General features: G+C 38.2%; 1 protein-coding gene across 1 annotated transcript in view; it reads right to left on the bottom strand.

Moving 5' to 3' along the window:
• ajm1 (apical junction component 1 homolog) overlaps window positions 1-15869 on the bottom strand; it is a 29253-nt gene that overhangs the window by 12394 nt on the left and 990 nt on the right. The gene's annotated exons all lie outside the window — the stretch shown is intronic.

The raw sequence follows: 15869 nt of genomic DNA, 5'->3' as shown, positions 1-15869 counted from the left end.
CAATTTACAGCTCGACCTGAACTACAACAACGTCAGCCTTCTTGTTGGTGAAAGCTATGTAAAAACACATACCAGTTTCTCAATTTATTCTAAAATTACTGCAATTACAGGAAAATTCATTGTGAGTATGCTGACAGCCTCTAAATAAGGAGGGTGGAAACCATTGAAACCCCCAAGGTTCAAAGGGTTAAAAATAACATGGGTTTTTGTGTGATGCTGCTCTGTGATTGGCTGCAGCCTGTCACAGATGTCTGCATGCTGTGAGCGTTACTCTGCCTTCACACTCTGTCTGTCGGCTCCTCTTGGAAATGAGGCTATGAGACTAGGGTGTGAGGTTGCATTTTAACTTGTATAATCTCTAATCTGCATGATTTTATGGAGCGCTAATGTGACACTGGTGTGAAGTGAGACCTGGAAGACCCAGAATGGGGACCCCAGGAAGAACTGGCTTATGTTTAAAACTAGTTCCTGTTCAGAGAGAAGGAGATGAAATGGATGTCACTTTTGCAGCAGCGTTACTTCCGGTCAATGAGCATGTTGAGTGAAAATGCTCCATGGTTTTGGGTTGCTGGTGCATTGTGGGTATTCTCTAAGAAGCTAAACTTCCAATGCACTGCAGTGATGCACCACTGGCACTGAACACCCTAGAAAATGTCTGACTCCCCGGGCAGAACTAATGCATCCTCTGTAGATTTACCCTCCCCCAACACCAAGAGTCACCGCTACACACTGACCCACACATTCAGTACACAATGTTACAAAGACTCACATCATCCTGTCATGACTGCAGACTCCTACACACTGTCAGATTTCAGCATGTTATGAGTCTATTGCCTGACACATTGAACTTAAAAATGATGTGTATGTGTGTGTGTGTGTGTGTGTGTGTGTTTCTCTACTGTGCAACAATAAAATCTGCTGAATCTCAGATCATGATGCAAGTCCAAGTAGAAGCATTAAACATCAGCTCAGTTCACTGACCTCTGCATCATAGTTGTGAGTAATGATGCAAAGTTAACAACAAAGTATTTATACATAAAGTTGAATTTATGCAGAATGTGAATCAGACTGAGACTTTGGTAAAAAAAAAATAAAATAAAATAAAATAAAATAAAATAATAATAATAATAAAGATACAATTTTTGCAACAAAAGCCTGAGGTTGGTAGTTTTAGCTACATAAACATACCTGCCACCAACTGATGTGTTATTTTATTGCATTCCTGTTAGTTTTTAAGTAGTCACATTGTGAGATGGTTATGCTAAATTTCTGACACTTTTAGAATTTTGTTCAACATTTTGGTCATGACACAATGATACTTGCCATCTTTGAAACTCATCCTCTGTGCGACAACCAAGGTAGACAAAACCAACAATACCACTTCCATCTGGTAACACAGCCTGTGGATAATTAGAGTCTGAGGTCACCCACTAGTTTTTGAAGTGCCATTTTGAAGCCAGTAGTTTGTGATTTAGCTGTCCCCATGTTGGCATTTTGGAGCCAGAAGTGACTATATATGAACAAAAGGGGTTGAGCTACAGGAGTGCAAGGGGTGATGGATGAGTTTAAGGTCACAGAACAGAGTGTATGGAGGTCACGCTCAACATCTGCCTAAAAAAGCCAGTTAGTCTGGTTGTAAAACTAATTTGATGGTCTAAAGTGACCATTTTGGAGCACATAGTGTTTTATTATAGTTGGCCACTGGACGGAACAATGACCATTGGAATAAACTACCAAAAAACCCTGAAATACTTTTGGCAACATCAGTTACACCAAAGGGCACTGACGACCATTGAAATACATTTTAGGAACATCCTGAAATACGTTGCAAAGAGTTCTTAAATAATCTAAAATACTTTTTAAGTAAATTTGATGGCACATCTAAAATGAGCACTTATGGACCACGTAGTATAGCCTTACTACTCGGCCACTCATGACCATTGGAGTAAATGAATAATAACTTGCTGCACCCTTTTAATCCCCCTCGGCCAAATATAGTGTGAGATTCTATTGAAAGTTACTGCCCTATAATTTAGACTAGATTGTCTTTGTGTAAAACTTATTACATAACAGCAACACAACGGCACAAGGCCATCTGACCTTGAAAAAGTAGGTCAAGGTCACCTATTTTTAATAGGCTTCTGCTCCATGCCAAGATGCACCCACAGTGTAAATTTGGTGCAAATATCTAAATGCATTTGTCAAATAATGCGATTATGTCGTTGAATGGACAGACAGACAGACAACAAAACAATTACAATACAATGGTTTAACAGACATTTAGAACACTTAATGATGTGAGGACATTTTTTGTATTTTGCTGAAAAAGACTTGATGCTCAATGCAACCCAGCAAAGACAAAGCTGAAGGTGGTCTAAGACATGCGTATGGCATTGTTTTAGAAAACAAAACAAAACAAAAAAAATCAACAGTGATATGATGAAATATTACTATGATTCAAAGACTTACACAGACTTACAGTACAGTAAGGACAACACCAGAGATTAGTGACAGGACAATGAAAGTGCCAAAGTGTTGAACCTAAATTTACCATAAATAAAATGTCTACATTTGGAGTAAATTCTACCAACAGTAGGTTCCAGTTTCATGCAGACTAAACTAAATGTTGTTGACTCTGGACTCTGTGTGAGTAGATCTGAGAGGCCTGCTCCAGTGAAGTTCTTTAATTAAACATTACTGCATTTGTATTCTGGGCCTAAACCATTTAGTGATTTATTGACCAGTAGCAGCCCTTTAAATTCTATCCTGTAACTAAGTCGAAGTCAGGACACAGATTTTAGTGCTCCAGTAATGTGCTCTGGTATCTTTAACCTCGTGGTTACAGCTCTCCTTCTGAATCAGCTACAATTTAATGCTTTTTGGGAAGTCCACATAGAACAGCAGCTGACTCTGCAGGAGATCCAGGCTTGGATGAGAGACTCTTGGTCTTTTAGGGCCATGAAAACTTTGATTCATATTATGTTTTTAAGTTAACTGACAGGTGATTGTTTTGATATGACTAAAGAAGGTCAGATCTGTCTTCGGTTCTTTCAGGCCGTGCATACAGATAATTCTATTTTCTCAGCTGTTAAACACAATAATCTTTGTTGTGTTCGTTCATCTAATTATTTATTTGCTCTCATCATTTACCCAGTGAGTCTCTTAGGCTGCAGTCACCTGATGAAAGAGCCACATATATCTGCACATCAACTGCATAACTATGGAAATCAGTTTTGTCCTGTAGAAGTTCACACAAAGGCATCAGGTAGACATCAAAATACTGTTTATGCTTGACAACAGCCTACTACAGCTTCCTATTTTTGGTTCAAAACAAGCATGAGCAAGTGTTTTCACATTAGAATCAACTTCACCAACCTACTTCAGATTATGGTACAGTTCTTTGTCCAGACTAGGGGTGTGTGATATGATGATATTAGATCGTGAAGGATTAGAACGTATTGACGATCCGACAAAGCAAAGAGATCGTGGAATTGAGGGAGTTTACACGGGGTGCGTTCGATGCTGCTCGTACCCCACAACGAGAAAGCACAGTAAAAGTGAAACTTAAAATAGCAGGGCAAGTCAATCATAACTTAAGACTTGGCCCCCACACAGTCGGACGTACTTGACTTTGTGTACGTCTGCGCACATCCACCTGTTTTTGAATGTGAAATTGGTACGCTCCACTATGAAACCTCAAACGTCTGCTCACAGTACGCACACATGCACAGTATGCCCGATGTGAGTCCTCCACATATTTGTCTGTGGCGTTACTCATAGAATAATGTATGTTTACACTACGAACCTGTTCAATCAGCTGAAGAGACAACATCCCAAACAGTATGACTCAAACTGAACTAGAAGACCAGCCACACCACAGCCAGAGGCAACAGATATAATTAAACTAAAGCAAACAACTGTAATGCGAGCATTTAGTAAAGGCACTCTATGAGAAGAGGAGCAAGTACGTCCACACTGATCCTTTTTTGGAGCGCCTGAATTCTTCTTCTTCTCATTTTGGACTTCTTCCTCCATCCAAGCCCACCCAATACACTGATTACCAGTTGAAAAACCAGAGCTACAGCCACTTGTTCTGGAAGTCTGGAGGATGATTGGAAACAGGCATTTCTTCATTGATATTTTGTTTGGTACTTTTTCTTTTTTTTTTACTTTTCATGTTTATTGAAAGCTACCTCAAAAATAGGATCAATGGCCCTGTAGCTTAGCGGCCAAATTAAAAGCTTTGGGAAATGTATCCAGATGCCATTTATTATCACCCGGTTCTGTGTATTTATTATATTACAGAAATGGTCCATGTTTTGGTCATATTCCAATCAGATCTGTAAAAAAATTCAAATTCCAACTTGATATCAGTGATACTTACTGATTTATTGGATCAATCCACTTCCTATCTCTTATAATGGGAAAATTTTTCAAAGTGGCACCAAATCCAGAATCAGATTCGGATCCAAATAATTTCAATACCTTGTGTTGACATCATCATACAGAAGCTGTATACCAAGTTTGAAGTCAATCAGAACTGTAGTTTGGGAAAAGAAGACGATTGAAATTTTGTCCCCTTAAGAGCCCATGTTAAATTTTCCATACGCTCCCGGATCCAGAAGAAGATCCTGATCAGCATGTGGCCATTATGTTTTGGTCATCTCCCCATCAGGGCTGGACTGTAGAAATTTACACTGGATATCATTTATATTTACTGAGTTATTGCATTGATCCACTTCCTATCTCTTATAATGGGGAAATTTTTCAAAGTCGCACCAAATCCAGAATCAGATCCGGATCCAAATAATTTCACTAACTTTTGTTGACATTATCATAAAGAAGCTGTATACCAAGTCTGAAATCAATCGAATAGTAGTTTTGGAGAAGATGATTGATAGTTTTGTAATGGATAACAGACGACGACACATGACGACAATAGCTTACAGCCTGTCAGCCAGTAAGCTAATAAAAACAAGTACAGTTTAATTTTTATGTTCAAGAGTGCACTTAATCAGAGTGTTGTTTACATTTCAGTATGTTTATGTTCTTGGAAAAATTGCAAAAACTAAGTTAAAAATGTTCTGGAAGGTTCTGTAGGATAAATTATATTTTTCTTTTAGGGCTGTCTTTTACATAGGGAAACTGTTTGGTTGCACTGTTCAGAAACTTGCAAATTAGTCTCAAAGATCAGAGGGAAGAATTGTGATTTGATTTTTTAAAAATCATGACATGATATTTTTGCCATATCACCCACCCATAGTCCAGACCATGATGTAGAGAAGCTGTCACACCTGCAGTTTCAGTTACGCTCAAATTTTAAGTCCAGACAAAATACCATGAAGCAAGAACCATACCATGAAGACATCTATATCAAATAGGGAGCTTATTATTATTGCGTTAGTATTACCTTCAACAGTGATAAATAGTCACTTGCTTTTTCAGTGTTAAATTGTGACCTGCTGTTCAGAAATAATTAACTAACTGCTTTTATTCAGATGAAGATGACAGCAAAGTCTATTACCTCTTTACACTATTAGACTGCTTGACCAAGCACAGCATAGGTAAAATGAGGACACAAATAACCCTGTCCTGTTTATTCATCAGGTACAGTTATGATTTCACAGCATAATAGAGCTCAACATGGCCTGTAGTTTGGTTGTGATTTCGTACTTGGTGATTAGGTCAAATATTCCGATCTTGTGTGTTAAAATGATGTAATGTTTTCAGTGAGGTGTATCAAAACAGCACCATGTTTGCAGTGACATTTCAAGAAAAGAAAAAAAGTAGCCAAACAATACTATACTGCCAGCTCAGAGAAGAGGAAAGAAATCTTATCTTCCACTATGATGATAGGAGTGAAATTAGGTTACGTGTCACTCTGCATCCCCTCGGCTTATACAGCTGGCAAGATGACTCAGGCGAGGAGCTACACACTTTACACCGACACTCCACAACATGCTAAGAATGGGTAGCAAAATCCGTTCTAATTCCATCATGAAGATATGCTTTGTTAGTGCTCTGTGACCCGCAGGACTGCAAATAAAGGAAGTGTTAGTTAAGGGTCAGATAACTAGAACTTTCAAGCCCCGGAAATCGTGGCATTCAGGTCACTTAAATATCGTATCCGTACAGGGAAGGCCTCCTTCAGCGTTAGCCTCCGATCCTGAACTTTGGAGTATTAATATTTATGACCAGTTGTAGTGGAACTTACAGATGGGCGATGAAAGGGAAAACCTAATGGGAATGTCTGAACCAGGCTGACAGTGCCTCCATCCACAGAGCACAAGGGCTTATTTAATGGGGTGATAATTGCGAAAATTATCTGAGCCATATGTTCTGGTCTTTGGAGTCACCAACTCTCTTCTCAGCTGAACACCCATCAGAGATTTTTGAGTAAAGTGTCGACAGCAGCCTCTACCTCCATCATCAAAACACCAAATAAGCGGATAGCTTTTGTTCGAACGGTGCACATTGAGTTCACAGACTGTAGAATCAATGCAGAATCAGGGCACTAAAGCTGTCCTGGAGGCACATAGTGGACGCTACATTGTACTAAGACATTTGATATTATTTTATTTTCCCACAGGCTTCTTAGGCCGACACTACTAATGTTCCAGATGTGTGCACTGGACCGATTAGCGGCCTCACTGATACTAAAAGCAACTGTAATATTCCAAACATAGAGTATATCAGCCTAACCTCGCTTCACCTCAAAATAGCCGATGGTTATGTAACCGTTTGTAACCTAAATCTTTATGTGTGACAAACCAGAGTGAGTTGGTTCAGTGATCCTGTTAATTAGCGATGAAGAAGGAGGTAAGGATCGTTCTATATGAATAAGAATAAGAAACCCTGTACATAGGAGATCACTGTTCATGTCTGCTTTTTGAAACCAAAGGTAAACGTTCCTGTATTCTTACTGTAACCTTTACCATAATCTTTTCTTATCCCAAACCAAGCGCTAACTGAAAGTCAAGGACCTCAACAACAAAATGCAGTCAATTCATGCGTATCTTTAAGTGTATTAGTGCTGACTGCTCCTGGACTGGATCCAAAAAGCCATGGTTTTCATAGTCATTGAACATCTCTTTAAAAATATTTAGTCAATAATATTTTCCAGGAATCATTCTGGTAAGACTCCTGGATTAAGATCTCAAGTCAAACAGAGGGTTTGACACCCACTATGTCAGGCTTTGATTGACTGGTGTTTATGACATTTCATTCGCCTGCCTAGTCGGACTTTCAGAGCTTCTGTTTATTGAATACAACATATTTTTCCTGACAGATCAACAGCTGTGGTTGATCACTTACATTAACATGACACTTGAATGTCTTTGGTCTGCACATACTTTAACCCTATAATGCCAAACATATCATATTTGACACATGAGTTTTAAACCCCTCTTCATGATCAGTATGATATTTTTTTGCTTGAAAAACCTGATGTATACAATTAGATACATGCAATACACAGATAATCCACCAGGGGGAGGAATTTGCTCACCAGAGGCCTTTCCAGTGACACTACAAGATTATCATTAATGAGGAAGGAGGAAGAACTTTGCCAGTTTTGAAAAGGAATTACCAATTTGTTAGACATGTTTGTGTTATGTTATGGTTTTGTTTGTTCAAAAATAATAATACTTGAGTACTGAGACCTGATTTATCAAATATGATACAAAATTGAAACTCATTCACGGAAATTGCTATTTGAAAAATTTTTTGGAGGGGGGTTGTAAAGAAGGACCAATAAAGGCTCTAGTTTCAAAGAACAGAAATTTTCTGTCAGTGATTTAATGGTTCAGGCTTTACATGGCTAAGTTAAATATTCTACTAAGTCAGGAAGTTAGCATTTAGCAGCTCCGCCCCTTTTACCCAACTATGGTCCAAGAGCCAAACCGCTGTCTTCACAACAGCAGTCCAAAAAGCAATGGGTGACATCATGGTACTAAAGTGGTATTGGAACAGTCTAGATCCAACAGCCAATCAGCATTTAAACTAGAGTTGAGCAAAAAATCTTATCTTCAATTGCAACTGCAAAATAAATATGTGCAATAAAGGCATCATAAAAGTCCACTGGGTATAAAAATGAAAAAAAAAAAAGAATGTTTGTCTGTTTCATTTTTTCATACTCAACATGCTAACATCTGGCCAATCAGAAGGAGCCCCAGGCAACTGTCAGATACTCTCAGATTAATTGGTGTCAACAAGTGTAGTTTATTTATCTAACACGAGTCATATTTCCAATACAACGCTGAACAGTATTGCAGATTTTCCTCATATCATTCAGGTCTCATTTGAACATGATCAGTGGTATTTTGTTCTACTTTCCTGCTGCCTGTAGGGATGTTAAACTGTCCAACAGAAGCACTAGATGGAAAAACCTCCAAACACTCATATATGTAATTTTGGAGGTCATCAGCAATCAGCCTGTTCTGTCATGTTGGTATGAAAGTCGCTTAGGTATAGGGACACCTTTTGCAACACTACAGTCATTAAAAAAGCACATATTTTTACTGACTGTACAGAGGCAGTCCTGGGGCTCATTTCTGGGTTAAATAGTGAACCCTTCATCGCAAATGGCGAGCTAATGATGGGTCTGCAAATGCAGATGCTTAACGAATGCAAAATCTGTTTCTGGGCTCATTGTGTTTGCTAAACCATCGGTACCTTACCATTTACGTTGAGGGGTGTTTGCTAACGGGTGCGTTCACTATTAAACCCAGAACAAAGTCTCTGCTCCTGCTGTTTCCGGTCATCTGACAGCATTATGGTTAGAATGAAGAATTAATATAGGCTATTTGAGACCCCGGACCTCCTCCCTTACCCTCACCTGTCTGGATGGACCCCCTCAGATGTCTGCATGTACCCCCACCCTACTGAAGTGAATTGAATTATTTACACACACATATATCGTGCGTCCAGCTGGACGTCTAAGGATGACCCCAGTTATTCCACAGGCGACTTTGACAGAACTCTAAATGTTTACTATTGGTTGTAACCACGCTGAACAACAGGACAAACAGATTGTATAGAAAAACTGAACTCTGCTCTGTTCCTCATCCATTCACTCATACCTCATTACACACACACACACACACACACACACCCCCAGGTGTGTGTGGCACTGGTTCACTAGCTCCGCCTCCATACTGCTCTCGTTAATTTATTCATATCTCAAAGCCACACATACTTTGTCCTGAAGTAATCTATATCTATCCATAAATGCAGAGAATACAATTCAGCGAGCGGATCAATCCTCACACGGTAAATTCATTTTTGTCGGTGCAAAATGTCCTTGGGAAAAATCTGATATGCTCAAAGATATTGTCAAACTTCTGTTAAAAATCTTCTTTTTGAAATGTATATAATATTTCAAAGGGAAAACATGACAGAAATACAGTGAAATGAAGTTACAAGAATAGATCCTCATTCTAAGTTAAAATCAGCCCTGAAACATGGACCTGAGCGCAGACTTAACAAACTAGCCCAGAAACGGGATAACGCAAAATGCGTGAAATTGATGCATTTTGCGTTGTGCTGGGCTTAACGATTTAATGAGCCAATGCAGAAACGAGCCCCTGGTTCCCAAAGGAGCCTCTTGTGGTTTTAGGTGGTAGAACATGGACACTCTGCACAGGTGCAAGTGCTCCATGTCTTTGCATTGGGTTCATGGTTGTTCTAATCCACTGGACTATCCTCCACTGTCACGTGTCTCAGCCTCTTCACTGAAGTACGCCATTACATACGAGTGGGCTTGGTGTCTCTTCAACTGTGGAAATGCTGCTTCCTGCTCTGTTTGCCACATCCATTTGCACAATTGCCTCCTAAGTCTCCTCAAACATGTTGTTGCCACATTGGTTATAAATCTGCCGTAGCGGTTCACTCGCCCCGAGACGTTTCAATCTTCAGCTGTTTTTCTATGGCGGGGTGTGTTCTCTATTGCCTCGGCTTCTGCCTGCCTCGCTTTGCTCTAAAGTAACATTAGACTAGGATCAATAAGCACCAGGTCTGTCCTACAGTTTTTGTTTGAGCTCCTATGTGATATTTGGACCTGAATCCTGCTGTGGTTCTTATAATTTTGACTTTTTACCAGATTCTTAACACAAAATTACAGCTGAACGTGTACACCATTATTGCTTTATGTCAAACTACAGAGTATAGTATGATTTCCCCCAGATTCACTTTGCTAATTTAAAGCACCTGGCTAAAAAAAAAAAAGAAAAGAAAAAAGAAAATCAACTCTTGGATTTAACTAAGCAAATAAGAAAGATCCTCCTATTGGATAATTACTCCAGGGATTAATATTAAGTTCTTCAGCTTTAACTGATTCAGTCATTATCTTCTCATTTCTTAAATAACCATCAGTTTGATAAAGAGCATACAGACTGGACTGTGTTTCAATGGAAAAAGGTCATGTGGTCGGATGAGTCCAGACTGACCCTGTTCTACAGTGATGTGCACATCAGGATGAGAAGAGAGGTGGATGAAATGATTACCCATCATGCCTAGTGCCTACAGTACAAGCCTGTGATGGCAGTGTTATGATCTGGGACTGATTCAGTTGGTCAGGTCTAAATTAAAGCAACATCATGTGACTAAAATGGTGATGGAAATAAATGTTGTGATGCTGCATAGGTGAATATGTGTCATAATCATAAGACAGCTGTGACAAAAGAGACAAGGGCTGTGTATTGGCAAGAATCTGGTGATATGATACAAATCACAATACTTGGATCACGATACGATATATCATGATACTGTTAAAAAGGCCATTTTTTGTTTGTTTCTTTTTTAAAATGATTATTTCCTTGAAGAATTGAATTACACCAGAAATATGCACAAATACTAAACACATTTTTATTTGATCAGAACAGAATCTAATGCTATATCACAACATTTTCCTGTGTTAAAACTTCAATTATGTTTCACAGACATTACAGTTTAAGATCCTGTTCAAATGTGCATATTCTATTAGTTCATAACTAACATCATAACATTATTTTTACGCAATCCCAACAAAGAAACTAAAATTATTCAGTAAAAGAATGTTAAGTAATAATAAATAAAAATAAACAAAAAAGAAAAACAAAAAAGAACCTCTACAATATCTGCATTTGAATAAATACCTAAAAATATCGATACAGTACTTTTTAATATCTGTACAATATTGTGAAATGAAATATCATGATATATTGCAGAACTGATATTTTCTTACACCCCTAAAAGAGACATGTCTGTTCTTACTTGGAACAGACTATCTATCTATCTATCTATCTATCTATCTATCTATCTATCTATCTATCTATCTATCTATCTATCTATCTATCTATCTATCTATCTATCTGTCTGTCTGTCTGTCTGTCTGTCTGTCTGTCTATCTGTCTATCTATCTATCTATCTATCTACATTCACAACAACGCTAACATCACATGCCCCACACACATGTAAACATATCACTGGTGTGGAAGATCTTCACAGTGAGCACAGAAGACACAAGGATTACATTTATCAGAGGTGACTTATCCAGTGAAATGAACATGCCATGACTCTGTGGTTGTGGGGGAAGGATGTTCAAGTTAGTGAATAATCATTCAGCTGCAGTCATTTACACAGCAGCGTAGGAACGTCATATGTAAAAAGCAGCAGCTCAGACTCGAACATTGTAAAACCGTAAATGTGTATGTCTACATAGTTTGGTATTTGGACATATCACATTTCTCATCCACTGCTATAACGTCTGCATCCCACATATCTAACCGCATCCAATCACACTGGACATAAAATACACACACAATTAAACTCGTATTGGCAAGAACCAGGTGATACGATGCATGTCATGACACAGGGTTTACAGTTCAGTCAGGCCCAGTAAGTAAACATTTTCACCATTTTACATTAAGTAATTGCCTTCATTGGAAACAACATGATGCAACATTTTTTTCAGATACATTTTTTTATTTATTTATTTTTTTATACAATGTCCTTTTCAGTGGACTTTTTTTTTTAAGTAAAGCTGTGAAACTGTTGTCCACTACAGAGGACAAAAAGGCATTGCTGGGTCTCAGGAGGATTTTGTGTTTTTTTTTGTTTTTTTTATTATCAAATGTTAGGTGAGAACACATCACCTCGTGCATAAATGTGTGTTTCCATTGTTATATTGGAGCAGATTAGTTAAATGTCTGAGTAACAGATTTAAGCACTAGGATTAAAAAAACTAAATTAACCACTGTTTGCTGTGAATATTTGCATGTACACTATTAATTATCAACATGTTTTGGAAAATCAACACAGTATCACAAAGTATAAAATCACAATAATCTTAGGTGTCTGGGGTTTTTTTTTCTCTTAAATGCAGACTTTAGAATATATAAAAAATGATCTGACCAAATGAGAACCACAAATATTTACAGTATCAATATCTTTTTAATAATTCATATGAAGAACCAATTTACATACCTATACAAAAGCTCTCAGTCTCAGAGTTTTGACATTTGAAACATTGACTGCAGCTTCTATATACCTGCAGTAAAAATGAATGCTATGAATAATATCTGTACCCTATATAAACTGCCAGTCCACTTTGCTTCCATAGAAACAGGTGCTTCTTCGATGGAAGCAGCAATAACCATCTTCCATCCATCATTTTCATCATGTGTACTATCCTGAGCTGCTGTTATTTTATGTTTCCCTTCGAGCACAATCACAGTGATGAGCAATAAAACTCATAGGAGTCTGTTAGGGCCCTAATCATGACTATTTATGAGCAAAATGTGTCCCAAAAAAAGCGACTACAGACAGAACGATGCATGTGTTGGTAAAGTCTGACTGTGTCAAAATTGGAGGATATATTTTATTTTCCATTGCCGTTGGGATGATGGAGCCCAAACTCAGAGAACAGCTTTAAACACAGTGGTGTTAAGACAGCTAGAAGCCAAAGTGCTTTAATCCTGAGCTCCTGAAACGACTGCAAATGACTGAGACTGGCATAAGTGTAGGAGTCATGGGCTTCAGGGATCAAAGACCTGAAAATATTAAATCAGTGCTTACAGAACGATGCGGTTACTCTGTGTTCTCTGTTAATGTCCCAAATTTGTTTTTCACAGAAGATGACTTTGATGCCCCTCATGTTTCATCTAATAGGTCAAACTCTGCATCAAACCACAGAAGGATAATCTGCAGACAAACTACACCTTTACATTCATGTTCCTCACATGATGAATCCTAGGACTTTTTCTACTAGGTTAACATTTCTCTGACATTTTATTCTTTCCTGAAAATAAACGTAGACAGTTTAGGTTATCCCTAGATGCTCCCTTAACCCTACCATCAGTTTCATAATAAAACTCTTCCTGGTTTATCAGACAGCTTTAAATGTATAATTTTACAATATGAATGTGCTTCAAAAGACAATCATAAAAGCTTATGACAGACAGTGTTTGTTATTGTTTGACAGTTGTTCAACATGTTGGATTCGTGTGTGTTCAGATGCTTATGTAAAGTTTGCGTTGGAGTCTGTGTTGTGCTGCAGGCTTGTCATTGGTTGACATTTGCAGACTCCATTTCTGACCAAGCAGATGGAGGAAACTGTCAGCTATCCTCAGATTAATTGGCATCAGTTTGGTGGCATATCGAATAATGTTCTTGCACAATGGAGATTTTCCTTAGACTGTGCAGACCCCATTGAGAGAAGTGTTGTTATAATGTGTTCAGACCATAAGTGACAGTTTCACAATGGTGTGATTATACACAAAGTCAATGTAAAGACATGACTAGACTCTAAGACCTGGTGTTACTATGACATTAGTCACTTTTCCTTTGGACATCTGCGCAAAACTTTACCGATATTTACTAAATGTCGAAAAAACAGAAGTGCGTAACGTCAGTTTTGCCATTAAATCACAAATGCGATGATTTGTTTATTTATTATCGCGAGATGACACAAGAGTGATTCCATAAACATGGCGACGAACGTACATATGGTGTTGATTTACAGATATATTCATTATTATTATATATTACCCCTCTATCTCATACTAAATTAAAAAATGATTGGGTTTCCTAGTGTGTCCACACATACTGTGACATGTTTTTTCTTCTTCTTCGCTTGTGTAACGTACGTCAACATCCAGTTTTTTAATTCACCTGACTCTAGTTGCGAAAAAGGTCTTTCCATTGCAGTTTTGTGTGATATACCATTTGTGCTACGCCCGAAAAACCACCTCTTGCCAGCGCAAATCTTTTACTCAAAAAATGAGACTTTTGGCAAAATTATCATTTTTCCATTAGGTAAACGTTTAATGCACAAGTAATATTTGCGCAATTTGAGGGTCAATGGAAAAGCGACTATTGACTCTCAAAAACATTTATCCAGGGATTTTCTGCATAGCATATTATGAACTGGCCACATCTGTTGTGTTTCAAACTCTCAACAAAACACTGATAGGGTCTTTATGGAAAACACTGATTTCTTAGCATACATTGAGTGATATTTCCTGTTACTTCTTTTATTACCATTATTATTATTAGTAGTAGTAGTAGTAGTAGCAGTAATGTTTGTATGAAACAATAGTAAAAGCAGTGGTTTATCTTATAAATTGGCATTATCTTTAATCATATAATTACTAGATCTCCTAAAATACACTTTACGCTGGTTAAAGGCATGTTACATATAATATGGATGGCACCACCTCTGCTTCATTTCGATCTAGGAAAAAAGCATAATTTATCTCACTAAGTTTGCAAGTACAACCTGACATTTTGCCAAATGTACCCACTCAGGGACTGTCTATTAACGTCAAATCTCTACTTCAGAGAATGCCAGGTCTGTGATGTGATTTAACATTGTTCAGTACTACCACGTTAATGATATAAAAACAGACTAACTTGACAGTTCCCTCTTCCACTTAAACCTGACAGTAGACGGCAGCTTTCTGGGGTTTCATCTGATGGGTCAAATAGAGTGAATGCATTTTGCTTTGAGTTCTGGAAAAACCAATTAGAAACACCAATTCAACATTCTTAGCAACAAAAATATATGAGTTACAGATAAGAATCAAATAGTGCTGTGTGCACGACTAATTTAATGACACAAAAAGACAGATGTGCTTCTTAACTGTACATAGAGCTTTCACTGCTATCATTACACACAGCTGTACTCTTGGATGAAGTTCATCCTAGAGTTGGAAATCCCTCAGTGGGTTTTCCAGTTGAGATTTCCAACTGGGAACATCATTACACAGAAAAGTGGCAGAAAATTAGGCAACACTGGGCACGTGAGAAGCCAATGTTTGTCCTTTTAACTGCACTGAAAATGATAAACTCACAGTTGCCAATTACTACTGCAACTAAATGATTCGTTTTTTTGGCTCCAGATAAGAATCAGCTTTCTCTGACTGCTACGACTCAAATGATCTTCAAGTATTATTTCAAGTATAGCTACGAGGAGTATCTTCAAGTCACCCAGTGGTACGCTCGGTTACCTCCCAAATAATACAAATCCTGCGTTTAGCATTTAACTGTGACTAAACGCAACCTGACAGACCTGCCAACACGTCTCCTTTACAACATGTCTGAGAACCCAACCTGTACGAGGCAGATTAGCATTAATGTTGAAGTAAAATGAGACTCCCTGAGGTGTTAAGAGGTCCATTCATACGTGATGGGTTCCTCTGCTGCAGTTTCCCTCTCCATCACTATCTGTATTCAGAGACGTGCCCATATGTGGCCACCTGAGTGCTGCAGGCTGACGGGGAGCTCCCTCCATCCTCCACTGTACTCAAGGAATATTACACACAATGTGGCAATAAAACAACACATGCATTGAACCGGTTCCTAATTGGACACCAAAGTATTTCTGACTAATG

Source organism: Sphaeramia orbicularis, chromosome 12 (assembly GCF_902148855.1).
Source record: "Sphaeramia orbicularis chromosome 12, fSphaOr1.1, whole genome shotgun sequence".
Taxonomy (NCBI): Eukaryota; Metazoa; Chordata; class Actinopteri; order Kurtiformes; family Apogonidae; genus Sphaeramia; species Sphaeramia orbicularis.
Note: the sequence above shows the minus strand (reverse complement) of the source record. Positions and strands in the feature narration are given on the sequence as shown.